Source organism: Haliotis rufescens, unplaced genomic scaffold, assembly GCF_023055435.1.
Source record: "Haliotis rufescens isolate VD_foot unplaced genomic scaffold, xgHalRufe1.0.p SCAF_20, whole genome shotgun sequence".
Lineage (NCBI taxonomy): Eukaryota > Metazoa > Mollusca > Gastropoda > Lepetellida > Haliotidae > Haliotis > Haliotis rufescens.
In genome coordinates this window covers 5,588,132-5,603,120 of record NW_025963891.1, presented here as the reverse complement: position 1 = coordinate 5,603,120, position 14,989 = coordinate 5,588,132, and the positions used below count along the sequence as shown (strand labels likewise).

Below are 14,989 nucleotides of genomic sequence, written 5' to 3'. Positions count from 1 at the left end.
AATGATTGTGGCACGTGAATTGGTGAGTGTGATGTTTACTGGGTTTCTTATCCTACATTTCAAAAAGTAAAAACATGTTATTCTGAGCCAGTGAATTGCTTCCACGTCAAGACTAGTTCCATGAATTTGTTTTAAGCTCGTGCTATCACAGCTGTGGGATATTCCAGCGCAGGTTCGATTCCTGTTCACAGCGATTTATCATTTTTGCTTTTTGCAAACTATGTCACATGTGCTACGGGATAGCTCCTTTGCTATTGACGGTCCATGGCAGAGCTGTGATGGCCGAGTGGTTAAGGCGTTGGACTCGAAATCCAATGGGAAATTCCCGCGCAGGTTCGATTCCTGTTCACAGCGATTTATCATTTTTGCTTTTTGAAAACTATGTCACATGTGCTACGGGATAGCTCCTTTGCTATTGACGCTCCATGGCAGAGCTGTGATGGCCGAGTGGTTAAGGCGTTGGACTTGAAATCCAATGGGTTATTCCCGCGCAGGTTCGAATCCTGTTCACAGCGTATCATTTTGCAGATTTATTGAATAATGAATTTCTTGTGTCATTTCGTTTGGAAGGTCACTGTTGCAAACTCGTGGTTCACATGATAAGAACAAAAGATGCTTGCCAGTACGAAATAGAAGAAAACACTGTACACAATTGCAGATTTGTTGAATAATGAATTTATTGTGTCATTTCGTTTGGAAGGTCACTGTTGCAAACTCGTGGTTCACATGATAAGAACAAAAGATGCTTGCCAGTACGAAATAGAAGAAAACACTGTACACAATTGCAGATTTGTTGAATAATGAATTTATTGTGTCATTTCGTTTGGAAGGTCACTGTTGCAAACTGTTGTTCACATGATAAGAACAAAAGATGCTTGCCAGTACAAAATAGAAGAAAACACTGTACACAATTGCAGATTTGTTGAACAATGAATTTATTGTGTAATCTCGTTTGGACGGTCACTGTTGCAAACTCGTGGTTCACATTATAAGAAAAAAGATGCTTGCCAGTACAAAATAGAAGAAAACACTGTACACAACTGTATAAAGCTGAATGAAAGAAATCCTAGATAAAAGTTTGAAAGGCAGGTTAAATGTTACCCATTTTATTCCCTAATGATTGTGGCACGTGAATTGGTGAGTGTGATGTTTACTGGGTTTCTTATCCTACATTTCAAAAAGTAAAAACATGTTATTCTGAGCCAGTGAATTGCTTCCACGTCAAGACTAGTTCCATGAATTTGTTTTAAGCTCGTGCTATCACAGCTGTGGGATATTCCAGCGCAGGTTCGATTCCTGTTCACAGCGATTTATCATTTTTGCTTTTTGCAAACTATGTCACATGTGCTACGGGATAGCTCCTTTGCTATTGACGCTCCATGGCAGAGCTGTGATGGCCGAGTGGTTAAGGCGTTGGACTCGAAATCCAATGGGAAATTCCCGCGCAGGTTCGAATCCTGTTCACAGCGATTTATCATTTTTGCTTTTTGAAAACTATGTCACATGTGCTACGGGATAGCTCCTTTGCTATTGACGCTCCATGGCAGAGCTGTGATGGCCGAGTGGTTAAGGCGTTGGACTTGAAATCCAATGGGTTATTCCCGCGCAGGTTCGAATCCTGTTCACAGCGTATCATTTTGCAGATTTATTGAATAATGAATTTCTTGTGTCATTTCGTTTGGAAGGTCACTGTTGCAAACTCGTGGTTCACATGATAAGAACAAAAGATGCTTGCCAGTACGAAATAGAAGAAAACACTGTACACAATTGCAGATTTGTTGAATAATGAATTTCTTGTGTCATTTCGTTTGGAAGGTCACTGTTGCAAACTCGTTGTTCACATGATAAGAACAAAAGATGCTTGCCAGTACAAAATAGAATAAAACACTGTACACAATTGCAGATTTGTTGAACAATGAATTTATTGTGTAATCTCGTTTGGACGGTCACTGTTGCAAACTCGTGGTTCACATTATAAGAAAAAAGATGCTTGCCGGTACAAAATAGAAGAAAACACTGTACACAATTGTATAAAGCTGAATGAAAGAAATCCTAGATAAAAGTTTGAAAGGCAGGTTAAATGTTATCCATTTTATTCCCTAATGATTGTGGCACGTGAATTGGTGAGTGTGATGTTTACTGGGTTTCTTATCCTACATTTCAAAAAGTAAAAACATGTTATTCTGAGCCAGTGAATTGCTTCCACGTCAAGACTAGTTCCATGAATTTGTTTTAAGCTCGTGCTATCACAGCTGTGGGATATTCCAGCGCAGGTTCGATTCCTGTTCACAGCGATTTATCATTTTTGCTTTTTGAAAACTATGTCACATGTGCTACGGGATAGCTCCTTTGCTATTGACGCTCCATGGCAGAGCTGTGATGGCCGAGTGGTTAAGGCGTTGGACTCGAAATCCAATGGGAAATTCCCGCGCAGGTTCGAATCCTGTTCACAGCGATTTATCATTTTTGCTTTTTGAAAACTATGTCACATGTGCTACGGGATAGCTCCTTTGCTATTGACGCTCCATGGCAGAGCTGTGATGGCCGAGTGGTTAAGGCGTTGGACTCGAAATCCAATGGGAAATTCCCGCGCAGGTTCGAATCCTGTTCACAGCGATTTATCATTTTTGCTTTTTGCAAACTATGTCACATGTGCTACGGGATAGCTCCTTTGCTATTGACGCTCCATGGCAGAGCTGTGATGGCCGAGTGGTTAAGGCGTTGGACTTGAAATCCAATGGGTTATTCCCGCGCAGGTTCGAATCCTGTTCACAGCGTATCATTTTGCAGATTTATTGAATAATGAATTTCTTGTGTCATTTCGTTTGGAAGGTCACTGTTGCAAACTCGTGGTTCACATGATAAGAACAAAAGATGCTTGCCAGTACGAAATAGAAGAAAACACTGTACACAATTGCAGATTTGTTGAATAATGAATTTATTGTGTCATTTCGTTTGGAATGTCACTGTTGCAAACTGTTGTTCACATGATAAGAACAAAAGATGCTTGCCAGTACAAAATAGAAGAAAACACTGTACACAATTGCAGATTTGTTGAACAATGAATTTATTGTGTAATCTCGTTTGGACGGTCACTGTTGCAAACTCGTGGTTCACATTATAAGAAAAAAGATGCTTGCCAGTACAAAATAGAAGAAAACACTGTACACAATTGTATAAAGCTGAATGAAAGAAATCCTAGATAAAAGTTTGAAAGGCAGGTTAAATGTTACCCATTTTATTCCCTAATGATTGTGGCACGTGAATTGGTGAGTGTGATGTTTACTTGGTTTCTTATCCTACATTTCAAAAAGTAAAAACATGTTATTCTGAGCCAGTGAATTGCTTCCACGTCAAGACTAGTTCCATGAATTTGTTTTAAGCTCGTGCTATCACAGCTGTGGGATATTCCAGCGCAGGTTCGATTCCTGTTCACAGCGATTTATCATTTTTGCTTTTTGAAAACTATGTCACATGTGCTACGGGATAGCTCCTTTGCTATTGACGCTCCATGGCAGAGCTGTGATGGCCGAGTGGTTAAGGCGTTGGACTCGAAATCCAATGGGAAATTCCCGCGCAGGTTCGAATCCTGTTCACAGCGATTTATCATTTTTGCTTTTTGAAAACTATGTCACATGTGCTACGGGATAGCTCCTTTGCTATTGACGCTCCATGGCAGAGCTGTGATGGCCGAGTGGTTAAGGCGTTGGACTTGAAATCCAATGGGTTATTCCCGCGCAGGTTCGAATCCTGTTCACAGCGTATCATTTTGCAGATTTATTGAATAATGAATTTCTTGTGTCATTTCGTTTGGAAGGTCACTGTTGCAAACTCGTGGTTCACATGATAAGAACAAAAGATGCTTGCCAGTACGAAATAGAAGAAAACACTGTACACAATTGCAGATTTGTTGAATAATGAATTTATTGTGTCATTTCGTTTGGAAGGTCACTGTTGCAAACTCGTTGTTCACATGATAAGAACAAAAGATGCTTGCCAGTACAAAATAGAAGAAAACACTGTACACAATTGCAGATTTGTTGAACAATGAATTTATTGTGTAATCTCGTTTGGACGGTCACTGTTGCAAACTCGTGGTTCACATTATAAGAAAAAAGATGCTTGCCGGTACAAAATAGAAGAAAACACTGTACACAATTGTATAAAGCTGAATGAAAGAAATCCTAGATAAAAGTTTGAAAGGCAGGTTAAATGTTATCCATTTTATTCCCTAATGATTGTGGCACGTGAATTGGTGAGTGTGATGTTTACTGGGTTTCTTATCCTACATTTCAAAAAGTAAAAACATGTTATTCTGAGCCAGTGAATTGCTTCCACGTCAAGACTAGTTCCATGAATTTGTTTTAAGCTCGTGCTATCACAGCTGTGGGATATTCCAGCGCAGGTTCGATTCCTGTTCACAGCGATTTATCATTTTTGCTTTTTGCAAACTATGTCACATGTGCTACGGGATAGCTCCTTTGCTATTGACGCTCCATGGCAGAGCTGTGATGGCCGAGTGGTTAAGGCGTTGGACTCGAAATCCAATGGGAAATTCCCGCGCAGGTTCGATTCCTGTTCACAGCGATTTATCATTTTTGCTTTTTGAAAACTATGTCACATGTGCTACGGGATAGCTCCTTTGCTATTGACGCTCCATGGCAGAGCTGTGATGGCCGAGTGGTTAAGGCGTTGGACTTGAAATCCAATGGGTTATTCCCGCGCAGGTTCGAATCCTGTTCACAGCGTATCATTTTGCAGATTTATTGAATAATGAATTTTTTGTGTCATTTCGTTTGGAAGGTCACTGTTGCAAACTCGTGGTTCACATGATAAGAACAAAAGATGCTTGCCAGTACGAAATAGAAGAAAACACTGTACACAATTGCAGATTTGTTGAATAATGAATTTATTGTGTCATTTCGTTTGGAAGGTCACTGTTGCAAACTCGTGGTTCACATGATAAGAACAAAAGATGCTTGCCAGTACGAAATAGAAGAAAACACTGTACACAATTGCAGATTTGTTGAATAATGAATTTATTGTGTCATTTCGTTTGGAAGGTCACTGTTGCAAACTGTTGTTCACATGATAAGAACAAAAGATGCTTGCCAGTACAAAATAGAAGAAAACACTGTACACAATTGCAGATTTGTTGAACAATGAATTTATTGTGTAATCTCGTTTGGACGGTCACTGTTGCAAACTCGTGGTTCACATTATAAGAAAAAAGATGCTTGCCAGTACAAAATAGAAGAAAACACTGTACACAATTGTATAAAGCTGAATGAAAGAAATCCTAGATAAAAGTTTGAAAGGCAGGTTAAATGTTACCCATTTTATTCCCTAATGATTGTGGCACGTGAATTGGTGAGTGTGATGTTTACTGGGTTTCTTATCCTACATTTCAAAAAGTAAAAACATGTTATTCTGAGCCAGTGAATTGCTTCCACGTCAAGACTAGTTCCATGAATTTGTTTTAAGCTCGTGCTATCACAGCTGTGGGATATTCCAGCGCAGGTTCGATTCCTGTTCACAGCGATTTATCATTTTTGCTTTTTGCAAACTATGTCACATGTGCTACGGGATAGCTCCTTTGCTATTGACGCTCCATGGCAGAGCTGTGATGGCCGAGTGGTTAAGGCGTTGGACTCGAAATCCAATGGGAAATTCCCGCGCAGGTTCGAATCCTGTTCACAGCGATTTATCATTTTTGCTTTTTGAAAACTATGTCACATGTGCTACGGGATAGCTCCTTTGCTATTGACGCTCCATGGCAGAGCTGTGATGGCCGAGTGGTTAAGGCGTTGGACTTGAAATCCAATGGGTTATTCCCGCGCAGGTTCGAATCCTGTTCACAGCGTATCATTTTGCAGATTTATTGAATAATGAATTTCTTGTGTCATTTCGTTTGGAAGGTCACTGTTGCAAACTCGTGGTTCACATGATAAGAACAAAAGATGCTTGCCAGTACGAAATAGAAGAAAACACTGTACACAATTGCAGATTTGTTGAATAATGAATTTATTGTGTCATTTCGTTTGGAAGGTCACTGTTGCAAACTCGTTGTTCACATGATAAGAACAAAAGATGCTTGCCAGTACAAAATAGAAGAAAACACTGTACACAATTGCAGATTTGTTGAACAATGAATTTATTGTGTAATCTCGTTTGGACGGTCACTGTTGCAAACTCGTGGTTCACATTATAAGAAAAAAGATGCTTGCCGGTACAAAATAGAAGAAAACACTGTACACAATTGTATAAAGCTGAATGAAAGAAATCCTAGATAAAAGTTTGAAAGGCAGATTAAATGTTATCCATTTTATTCCCTAATGATTGTGGCACGTGAATTGGTGAGTGTGATGTTTACTGGGTTTCTTATCCTACATTTCAAAAAGTAAAAACATGTTATTCTGAGCCAGTGAATTGCTCCCACGTCAAGACTAGTTCCATGAATTTGTTTTAAGCTCGTGCTATCACAGCTGTGGGATATTCCAGCGCAGGTTCGATTCCTGTTCACAGGGATTTATCATTTTTGCTTTTTGAAAACTATGTCACATGTGCTACGGGATAGCTCCTTTGCTATTGACGCTCCATGGCAGAGCTGTGATGGCCGAGTGGTTAAGGCGTTGGACTCGAAATCCAATGGGAAATTCCCGCGCAGGTTCGAATCCTGTTCACAGCGATTTATCATTTTTGCTTTTTGAAAACTATGTCACATGTGCTACGGGATAGCTCCTTTGCTATTGACGCTCCATGGCAGAGCTGTGATGGCCGAGTGGTTAAGGCGTTGGACTTGAAATCCAATGGGTTATTCCCGCGCAGGTTCGAATCCTGTTCACAGCGTATCATTTTGCAGATTTATTGAATAATGAATTTCTTGTGTCATTTCGTTTGGAAGGTCACTGTTGCAAACTCGTGGTTCACATGATAAGAACAAAAGATGCTTGCCAGTACGAAATAGAAGAAAACACTGTACACAATTGCAGATTTGTTGAACAATGAATTTATTGTGTAATCTCGTTTGGACGGTCACTGTTGCAAACTCGTGGTTCACATTATAAGAAAAAAGATGCTTGCCGGTACAAAATAGAAGAAAACACTGTACAGAATTGTATAAAGCTGAATGAAAGAAATCCTAGATAAAAGTTTGAAAGGCAGGTTAAATGTTATCCATTTTATTCCCTAATGATTGTGGCACGTGAATTGGTGAGTGTGATGTTTACTGGGTTTCTTATCCTACATTTCAAAAAGTAAAAACATGTTATTCTGAGCCAGTGAATTGCTTCCACGTCAAGACTAGTTCCATGAATTTGTTTTAAGCTCGTGCTATCACAGCTGTGGGATATTCCAGCGCAGGTTCGATTCCTGTTCACAGCGATTTATCATTTTTGCTTTTTGAAAACTATGTCACATGTGCTACGGGATAGCTCCTTTGCTATTGACGCTCCATGGCAGAGCTGTGATGGCCGAGTGGTTAAGGCGTTGGACTCGAAATGCAATGGGAAATTCCAGCGCAGGTTCGAATCCTGTTCACAGCGATTTATCATTTTTGCTTTTTGAAAACTATGTCACATGTGCTACGGGATAGCTCCTTTGCTATTGACGCTCCATGGCAGAGCTGTGATGGCCGAGTGGTTAAGGCGTTGGACTCGAAATCCAATGGGAAATTCCCGCACAGGTTCGAATCCTGTTCACAGCGATTTATCATTTTTGCTTTTTGCAAACTATGTCACATGTGCTACGGGATAGCTCCTTTGCTATTGACGCTCCATGGCAGAGCTGTGATGGCCGAGTGGTTAAGGCGTTGGACTCGAAATCCAATGGGAAATTCCCGCGCAGGTTCGAATCCTGTTCACAGCGATTTATCATTTTTGCTTTTTGAAAACTATGTCACATGTGCTACGGGATAGCTCCTTTGCTATTGACGCTCCATGGCAGAGCTGTGATGGCCGAGTGGTTAAGGCGTTGGACTTGAAATCCAATGGGTTATTCCCGCGCAGGTTCGAATCCTGTTCACAGCGTATCATTTTGCAGATTTATTGAATAATGAATTTCTTGTGTCATTTCGTTTGGAAGGTCACTGTTGCAAACTCGTGGTTCACATGATAAGAACAAAAGATGCTTGCCAGTACGAAATAGAAGAAAACACTGTACACAATTGCAGATTTGTTGAATAATGAATTTATTGTGTCATTTCGTTTGGAAGGTCACTGTTGCAAACTCGTTGTTCACATGATAAGAACAAAAGATGCTTGCCAGTACAAAATAGAAGAAAACACTGTACACAATTGCAGATTTGTTGAACAATGAATTTATTGTGTAATCTCGTTTGGACGGTCACTGTTGCAAACTCGTGGTTCACATTATAAGAAAAAAGATGCTTGCCGGTACAAAATAGAAGAAAACACTGTACACAATTGTATAAAGCTGAATGAAAGAAATCCTAGATAAAAGTTTGAAAGGCAGGTTAAATGTTATCCATTTTATTCCCTAATGATTGTGGCACGTGAATTGGTGAGTGTGATGTTTACTGGGTTTCTTATCCTACATTTCAAAAAGTAAAAACATGTTATTCTGAGCCAGTGAATTGCTTCCACGTCAAGACTAGTTCCATGAATTTGTTTTAAGCTCGTGCTATCACAGCTGTGGGATATTCCAGCGCAGGTTCGATTCCTGTTCACAGCGATTTATCATTTTTGCTTTTTGCAAACTATGTCACATGTGCTACGGGATAGCTCCTTTGCTATTGACGCTCCATGGCAGAGCTGTGATGGCCGAGTGGTTAAGGCGTTGGACTCGAAATCCAATGGGAAATTCCCGCGCAGGTTCGATTCCTGTTCACAGCGATTTATCATTTTTGCTTTTTGAAAACTATGTCACATGTGCTACGGGATAGCTCCTTTGCTATTGACGCTCCATGGCAGAGCTGTGATGGCCGAGTGGTTAAGGCGTTGGACTTGAAATCCAATGGGTTATTCCCGCGCAGGTTCGAATCCTGTTCACAGCGTATCATTTTGCAGATTTATTGAATAATGAATTTTTTGTGTCATTTCGTTTGGAAGGTCACTGTTGCAAACTCGTGGTTCACATGATAAGAACAAAAGATGCTTGCCAGTACGAAATAGAAGAAAACACTGTACACAATTGCAGATTTGTTGAATAATGAATTTATTGTGTCATTTCGTTTGGAAGGTCACTGTTGCAAACTCGTGGTTCACATGATAAGAACAAAAGATGCTTGCCAGTACGAAATAGAAGAAAACACTGTACACAATTGCAGATTTGTTGAATAATGAATTTATTGTGTCATTTCGTTTGGAAGGTCACTGTTGCAAACTGTTGTTCACATGATAAGAACAAAAGATGCTTGCCAGTACAAAATAGAAGAAAACACTGTACACAATTGCAGATTTGTTGAACAATGAATTTATTGTGTAATCTCGTTTGGACGGTCACTGTTGCAAACTCGTGGTTCACATTATAAGAAAAAAGATGCTTGCCAGTACAAAATAGAAGAAAACACTGTACACAATTGTATAAAGCTGAATGAAAGAAATCCTAGATAAAAGTTTGAAAGGCAGGTTAAATGTTACCCATTTTATTCCCTAATCATTGTGGCACGTGAATTGGTGAGTGTGATGTTTACTGGGTTTCTTATCCTACATTTCAAAAAGTAAAAACATGTTATTCTGAGCCAGTGAATTGCTTCCACGTCAAGACTAGTTCCATGAATTTGTTTTAAGCTCGTGCTATCACAGCTGTGGGATATTCCAGCGCAGGTTCGATTCCTGTTCACAGCGATTTATCATTTTTGCTTTTTGAAAACTATGTCACATGTGCTACGGGATAGCTCCTTTGCTATTGACGCTCCATGGCAGAGCTGTGATGGCCGAGTGGTTAAGGCGTTGGACTCGAAATCCAATGGGAAATTCCCGCGCAGGTTCGAATCCTGTTCACAGCGATTTATCATTTTTGCTTTTTGAAAACTATGTCACATGTGCTACGGGATAGCTCCTTTGCTATTGACGCTCCATGGCAGAGCTGTGATGGCCGAGTGGTTAAGGCGTTGGACTTGAAATCCAATGGGTTATTCCCGCGCAGGTTCGAATCCTGTTCACAGCGTATCATTTTGCAGATTTGTTGAATAATGAATTTATTGTGTCATTTCGTTTGGAAGGTCACTGTTGCAAACTCGTTGTTCACATGATAAGAACAAAAGATGCTTGCCAGTACAAAATAGAAGAAAACACTGTACACAATTGCAGATTTGTTGAACAATGAATTTATTGTGTAATCTCGTTTGGACGGTCACTGTTGCAAACTCGTGGTTCACATTATAAGAAAAAAGATGCTTGCCGGTACAAAATAGAAGAAAACACTGTACACAATTGTATAAAGCTGAATGAAAGAAATCCTAGATAAAAGTTTGAAAGGCAGATTAAATGTTATCCATTTTATTCCCTAATGATTGTGGCACGTGAATTGGTGAGTGTGATGTTTACTGGGTTTCTTATCCTACATTTCAAAAAGTAAAAACATGTTATTCTGAGCCAGTGAATTGCTCCCACGTCAAGACTAGTTCCATGAATTTGTTTTAAGCTCGTGCTATCACAGCTGTGGGATATTCCAGCGCAGGTTCGATTCCTGTTCACAGCGATTTATCATTTTTGCTTTTTGAAAACTATGTCACATGTGCTACGGGATAGCTCCTTTGCTATTGACGCTCCATGGCAGAGCTGTGATGGCCGAGTGGTTAAGGCGTTGGACTCGAAATCCAATGGGAAATTCCCGCGCAGGTTCGAATCCTGTTCACAGCGATTTATCATTTTTGCTTTTTGAAAACTATGTCACATGTGCTACGGGATAGCTCCTTTGCTATTGACGCTCCATGGCAGAGCTGTGATGGCCGAGTGGTTAAGGCGTTGGACTTGAAATCCAATGGGTTATTCCCGCGCAGGTTCGAATCCTGTTCACAGCGTATCATTTTGCAGATTTATTGAATAATGAATTTCTTGTGTCATTTCGTTTGGAAGGTCACTGTTGCAAACTCGTGGTTCACATGATAAGAACAAAAGATGCTTGCCAGTACGAAATAGAAGAAAACACTGTACACAATTGCAGATTTGTTGAACAATGAATTTATTGTGTAATCTCGTTTGGACGGTCACTGTTGCAAACTCGTGGTTCACATTATAAGAAAAAAGATGCTTGCCAGTACAAAATAGAAGAAAACACTGTACACAATTGTATAAAGCTGAATGAAAGAAATCCTAGATAAAAGTTTGAAAGGCAGGTTAAATGTTATCCATTTTATTCCCTAATGATTGTGGCACGTGAATTGGTGAGTGTGATGTTTACTGGGTTTCTTATCCTACATTTCAAAAAGTAAAAACATGTTATTCTGAGCCAGTGAATTGCTTCCACGTCAAGACTAGTTCCATGAATTTGTTTTAAGCTCGTGCTATCACAGCTGTGGGATATTCCAGCGCAGGTTCGATTCCTGTTCACAGCGATTTATCATTTTTGCTTTTTGAAAACTATGTCACATGTGCTACGGGATAGCTCCTTTGCTATTGACGCTCCATGGCAGAGCTGTGATGGCCGAGTGGTTAAGGCGTTGGACTCGAAATGCAATGGGAAATTCCAGCGCAGGTTCGAATCCTGTTCACAGCGATTTATCATTTTTGCTTTTTGAAAACTATGTCACATGTGCTACGGGATAGCTCCTTTGCTATTGACGCTCCATGGCAGAGCTGTGATGGCCGAGTGGTTAAGGCGTTGGACTCGAAATCCAATGGGAAATTCCCGCACAGGTTCGAATCCTGTTCACAGCGATTTATCATTTTTGCTTTTTGCAAACTATGTCACATGTGCTACGGGATAGCTCCTTTGCTATTGACGCTCCATGGCAGAGCTGTGATGGCCGAGTGGTTAAGGCGTTGGACTCGAAATCCAATGGGAAATTCCCGCGCAGGTTCGAATCCTGTTCACAGCGATTTATCATTTTTGCTTTTTGAAAACTATGTCACATGTGCTACGGGATAGCTCCTTTGCTATTGACGCTCCATGGCAGAGCTGTGATGGCCGAGTGGTTAAGGCGTTGGACTTGAAATCCAATGGGTTATTCCCGCGCAGGTTCGAATCCTGTTCACAGCGTATCATTTTGCAGATTTATTGAATAATGAATTTCTTGTGTCATTTCGTTTGGAAGGTCACTGTTGCAAACTCGTGGTTCACATGATAAGAACAAAAGATGCTTGCCAGTACGAAATAGAAGAAAACACTGTACACAATTGCAGATTTGTTGAATAATGAATTTATTGTGTCATTTCGTTTGGAAGGTCACTGTTGCAAACTGTTGTTCACATGATAAGAACAAAAGATGCTTGCCAGTCCAAAATAGAAGAAAACACTGTACACAATTGCAGATTTGTTGAACAATGAATTTATTGTGTAATCTCGTTTGGACGGTCACTGTTGCAAACTCGTGGTTCACATTATAAGAAAAAAGATGCTTGCCGGTACAAAATAGAAGAAAACACTGTACACAATTGTATAAAGCTGAATGAAAGAAATCCTAGATAAAAGTTTGAAAGGCAGGTTAAATGTTATCCATTTTATTCCCTAATGATTGTGGCACGTGAATTGGTGAGTGTGATGTTTACTGGGTTTCTTATCCTACATTTCAAAAAGTAAAAACATGTTATTCTGAGCCAGTGAATTGCTTCCACGTCAAGACTAGTTCCATGAATTTGTTTTAAGCTCGTGCTATCACAGCTGTGGGATATTCCAGCGCAGGTTCGATTCCTGTTCACAGCGATTTATCATTTTTGCTTTTTGAAAACTATGTCACATGTGCTACGGGATAGCTCCTTTGCTATTGACGCTCCATGGCAGAGCTGTGATGGCCGAGTGGTTAAGGCGTTGGACTTGAAATCCAATGGATTATTCCCGCGAAGGTTCGAATCCTGTTCACAGCGTATCATTTTGCAGATTTATTGAATAATGAATTTCTTATGTCATTTCGTTTGGAAGGTCACTGTTGCAAACTCGTTGTTCACATGATAAGAACAAAAGATGCTTGCCAGTACGAAATAGAAGAAAACACTGTACACAATTGCAGATTTGTTGAATAATGAATTTCTTGTGTCATTTCGTTTGGAAGGTCACTGTTGCAAACTCGTTGTTCACATGATAAGAACAAAAGATGCTTGCCAGTACAAAATAGAAGAAAACACTGTACACAATTGCAGATTTGTTGAACAATGAATTTATTGTGTAATCTCGTTTGGACGGTCACTGTTGCAAACTCGTGGTTCACATTATAAGAAAAAAGATGCTTGCCGGTACAAAATAGAAGAAAACACTGTACACAATTGTATAAAGCTGAATGAAAGAAATCCTAGATAAAAGTTTGAAAGGCAGGTTAAATGTTATCCATTTTATTCCCTAATGATTGTGGCACGTGAATTGGTGAGTGTGATGTTTACTGGGTTTCTTATCCTACATTTCAAAAAGTAAAAACATGTTATTCTGAGCCAGTGAATTGCTTCCACGTCAAGACTAGTTCCATGAATTTGTTTTAAGCTCGTGCTATCACAGCTGTGGGATATTCCAGCGCAGGTTCGATTCCTGTTCACAGCGATTTATCATTTTTGCTTTTTGAAAACTATGTCACATGTGCTACGGGATAGCTCCTTTGCTATTGACGCTCCATGGCAGAGCTGTGATGGCCGAGTGGTTAAGGCGTTGGACTCGAAATCCAATGGGAAATTCCCGCGCAGGTTCGAATCCTGTTCACAGCGATTTATCATTTTTGCTTTTTGAAAACTATGTCACATGTGCTACGGGATAGCTCCTTTGCTATTGACGCTCCATGGCAGAGCTGTGATGGCCGAGTGGTTAAGGCGTTGGACTTGAAATCCAATGGGTTATTCCCGCGCAGGTTCGAATCCTGTTCACAGCGTATCATTTTGCAGATTTATTGAATAATGAATTTCTTGTGTCATTTCGTTTGGAAGGTCACTGTTGCAAACTCGTGGTTCACATGATAAGAACAAAAGATGCTTGCCAGTACGAAATAGAAGAAAACACTGTACACAATTGCAGATTTGTTGAATAATGAATTTCTTGTGTCATTTCGTTTGGAAGGTCACTGTTGCAAACTCGTTGTTCACATGATAAGAACAAAAGATGCTTGCCAGTACAAAATAGAAGAAAACACTGTACACAATTGCAGATTTGTTGAACAATGAATTTATTGTGTAATCTCGTTTGGACGGTCACTGTTGCAAACTCGTGGTTCACATTATAAGAAAAAAGATGCTTGCCGGTACAAAATAGAAGAAAACACTGTACACAATTGTATAAAGCTGAATGAAAGAAATCCTAGATAAAAGTTTGAAAGGCAGATTAAATGTTATCCATTTTATTCCCTAATGATTGTGGCACGTGAATTGGTGAGTGTGATGTTTACTGGGTTTCTTATCCTACATTTCAAAAAGTAAAAACATGTTATTCTGAGCCAGTGAATTGCTTCCACGTCAAGACTAGTTCCATGAATTTGTTTTAAGCTCGTGCTATCACAGCTGTGGGATATTCCAGCGCAGGTTCGATTCCTGTTCACAGCGATTTATCATTTTTGCTTTTTGAAAACTATGTCACATGTGCTACGGGATAGCTCCTTTGCTATTGACGCTCCATGGCAGAGCTGTGATGGCCGAGTGGTTAAGGCGTTGGACTCGAAATCCAATGGGAAATTCCCGCGCAGGTTCGAATCCTGTTCACAGCGATTTATCATTTTTGCTTTTTGAAAACTATGTCACATGTGCTACGGGATAGCTCCTTTGCTATTGACGCTCCATGGCAGAGCTGTGATGGCCGAGTGGTTAAGGCGTTGGACTTGAAATCCAATGGGTTATTCCCGCGCAGGTTCGAATCCTGTTCACAGCGTATCATTTTGCAGATTTATTGAATAATGAAT

The 14,989-nt window shown here is 40.0% G+C and overlaps 34 non-coding genes across 34 annotated transcripts; all 34 read left to right on the top strand.

Annotated features, from left to right (window-relative positions):
- The first annotated feature begins 272 nt into the window (after positions 1-272).
- Trnas-cga lies at positions 273-354 on the top strand. The gene has a single exon. It is a non-coding gene; the product is annotated as a tRNA-Ser (tRNA).
- Positions 355-433: 79 nt separating this feature from the next.
- Positions 434-515, top strand: Trnas-uga. The gene has a single exon. It is a non-coding gene; the product is annotated as a tRNA-Ser (tRNA).
- Positions 516-1,387: 872 nt separating this feature from the next.
- Positions 1,388-1,469, top strand: Trnas-cga. The gene has a single exon. It is a non-coding gene; the product is annotated as a tRNA-Ser (tRNA).
- Positions 1,470-1,548: 79 nt separating this feature from the next.
- Trnas-uga lies at positions 1,549-1,630 on the top strand. The gene has a single exon. It is a non-coding gene; the product is annotated as a tRNA-Ser (tRNA).
- A 743-nt stretch (positions 1,631-2,373) lies between these two features.
- Trnas-cga lies at positions 2,374-2,455 on the top strand. Its single transcript has one exon. It is a non-coding gene; the product is annotated as a tRNA-Ser (tRNA).
- Positions 2,456-2,534: 79 nt separating this feature from the next.
- On the top strand, positions 2,535-2,616 carry Trnas-cga. The gene has a single exon. It is a non-coding gene; the product is annotated as a tRNA-Ser (tRNA).
- A 79-nt stretch (positions 2,617-2,695) lies between these two features.
- On the top strand, positions 2,696-2,777 carry Trnas-uga. The gene has a single exon. It is a non-coding gene; the product is annotated as a tRNA-Ser (tRNA).
- A 742-nt stretch (positions 2,778-3,519) lies between these two features.
- Trnas-cga lies at positions 3,520-3,601 on the top strand. The gene has a single exon. It is a non-coding gene; the product is annotated as a tRNA-Ser (tRNA).
- Positions 3,602-3,680: 79 nt separating this feature from the next.
- Positions 3,681-3,762, top strand: Trnas-uga. The gene has a single exon. It is a non-coding gene; the product is annotated as a tRNA-Ser (tRNA).
- Positions 3,763-4,505: 743 nt separating this feature from the next.
- Positions 4,506-4,587, top strand: Trnas-cga. The gene has a single exon. It is a non-coding gene; the product is annotated as a tRNA-Ser (tRNA).
- A 79-nt stretch (positions 4,588-4,666) lies between these two features.
- On the top strand, positions 4,667-4,748 carry Trnas-uga. Its single transcript has one exon. It is a non-coding gene; the product is annotated as a tRNA-Ser (tRNA).
- An 872-nt stretch (positions 4,749-5,620) lies between these two features.
- Trnas-cga lies at positions 5,621-5,702 on the top strand. Its single transcript has one exon. It is a non-coding gene; the product is annotated as a tRNA-Ser (tRNA).
- A 79-nt stretch (positions 5,703-5,781) lies between these two features.
- Trnas-uga lies at positions 5,782-5,863 on the top strand. Its single transcript has one exon. It is a non-coding gene; the product is annotated as a tRNA-Ser (tRNA).
- Positions 5,864-6,606: 743 nt separating this feature from the next.
- On the top strand, positions 6,607-6,688 carry Trnas-cga. The gene has a single exon. It is a non-coding gene; the product is annotated as a tRNA-Ser (tRNA).
- Positions 6,689-6,767: 79 nt separating this feature from the next.
- Positions 6,768-6,849, top strand: Trnas-uga. The gene has a single exon. It is a non-coding gene; the product is annotated as a tRNA-Ser (tRNA).
- A 613-nt stretch (positions 6,850-7,462) lies between these two features.
- On the top strand, positions 7,463-7,544 carry Trnas-cga. The gene has a single exon. It is a non-coding gene; the product is annotated as a tRNA-Ser (tRNA).
- A 79-nt stretch (positions 7,545-7,623) lies between these two features.
- Trnas-cga lies at positions 7,624-7,705 on the top strand. Its single transcript has one exon. It is a non-coding gene; the product is annotated as a tRNA-Ser (tRNA).
- A 79-nt stretch (positions 7,706-7,784) lies between these two features.
- On the top strand, positions 7,785-7,866 carry Trnas-cga. Its single transcript has one exon. It is a non-coding gene; the product is annotated as a tRNA-Ser (tRNA).
- Positions 7,867-7,945: 79 nt separating this feature from the next.
- Positions 7,946-8,027, top strand: Trnas-uga. The gene has a single exon. It is a non-coding gene; the product is annotated as a tRNA-Ser (tRNA).
- A 743-nt stretch (positions 8,028-8,770) lies between these two features.
- Positions 8,771-8,852, top strand: Trnas-cga. The gene has a single exon. It is a non-coding gene; the product is annotated as a tRNA-Ser (tRNA).
- A 79-nt stretch (positions 8,853-8,931) lies between these two features.
- Positions 8,932-9,013, top strand: Trnas-uga. The gene has a single exon. It is a non-coding gene; the product is annotated as a tRNA-Ser (tRNA).
- An 872-nt stretch (positions 9,014-9,885) lies between these two features.
- On the top strand, positions 9,886-9,967 carry Trnas-cga. Its single transcript has one exon. It is a non-coding gene; the product is annotated as a tRNA-Ser (tRNA).
- Positions 9,968-10,046: 79 nt separating this feature from the next.
- Positions 10,047-10,128, top strand: Trnas-uga. The gene has a single exon. It is a non-coding gene; the product is annotated as a tRNA-Ser (tRNA).
- Positions 10,129-10,741: 613 nt separating this feature from the next.
- Trnas-cga lies at positions 10,742-10,823 on the top strand. Its single transcript has one exon. It is a non-coding gene; the product is annotated as a tRNA-Ser (tRNA).
- Positions 10,824-10,902: 79 nt separating this feature from the next.
- On the top strand, positions 10,903-10,984 carry Trnas-uga. Its single transcript has one exon. It is a non-coding gene; the product is annotated as a tRNA-Ser (tRNA).
- A 613-nt stretch (positions 10,985-11,597) lies between these two features.
- Trnas-cga lies at positions 11,598-11,679 on the top strand. The gene has a single exon. It is a non-coding gene; the product is annotated as a tRNA-Ser (tRNA).
- Positions 11,680-11,758: 79 nt separating this feature from the next.
- On the top strand, positions 11,759-11,840 carry Trnas-cga. The gene has a single exon. It is a non-coding gene; the product is annotated as a tRNA-Ser (tRNA).
- A 79-nt stretch (positions 11,841-11,919) lies between these two features.
- Trnas-cga lies at positions 11,920-12,001 on the top strand. Its single transcript has one exon. It is a non-coding gene; the product is annotated as a tRNA-Ser (tRNA).
- Positions 12,002-12,080: 79 nt separating this feature from the next.
- Positions 12,081-12,162, top strand: Trnas-uga. The gene has a single exon. It is a non-coding gene; the product is annotated as a tRNA-Ser (tRNA).
- A 742-nt stretch (positions 12,163-12,904) lies between these two features.
- Trnas-uga lies at positions 12,905-12,986 on the top strand. The gene has a single exon. It is a non-coding gene; the product is annotated as a tRNA-Ser (tRNA).
- A 743-nt stretch (positions 12,987-13,729) lies between these two features.
- Trnas-cga lies at positions 13,730-13,811 on the top strand. Its single transcript has one exon. It is a non-coding gene; the product is annotated as a tRNA-Ser (tRNA).
- Positions 13,812-13,890: 79 nt separating this feature from the next.
- Trnas-uga lies at positions 13,891-13,972 on the top strand. The gene has a single exon. It is a non-coding gene; the product is annotated as a tRNA-Ser (tRNA).
- Positions 13,973-14,715: 743 nt separating this feature from the next.
- Trnas-cga lies at positions 14,716-14,797 on the top strand. Its single transcript has one exon. It is a non-coding gene; the product is annotated as a tRNA-Ser (tRNA).
- A 79-nt stretch (positions 14,798-14,876) lies between these two features.
- Trnas-uga lies at positions 14,877-14,958 on the top strand. The gene has a single exon. It is a non-coding gene; the product is annotated as a tRNA-Ser (tRNA).
- Positions 14,959-14,989: the final 31 nt, after the last annotated feature.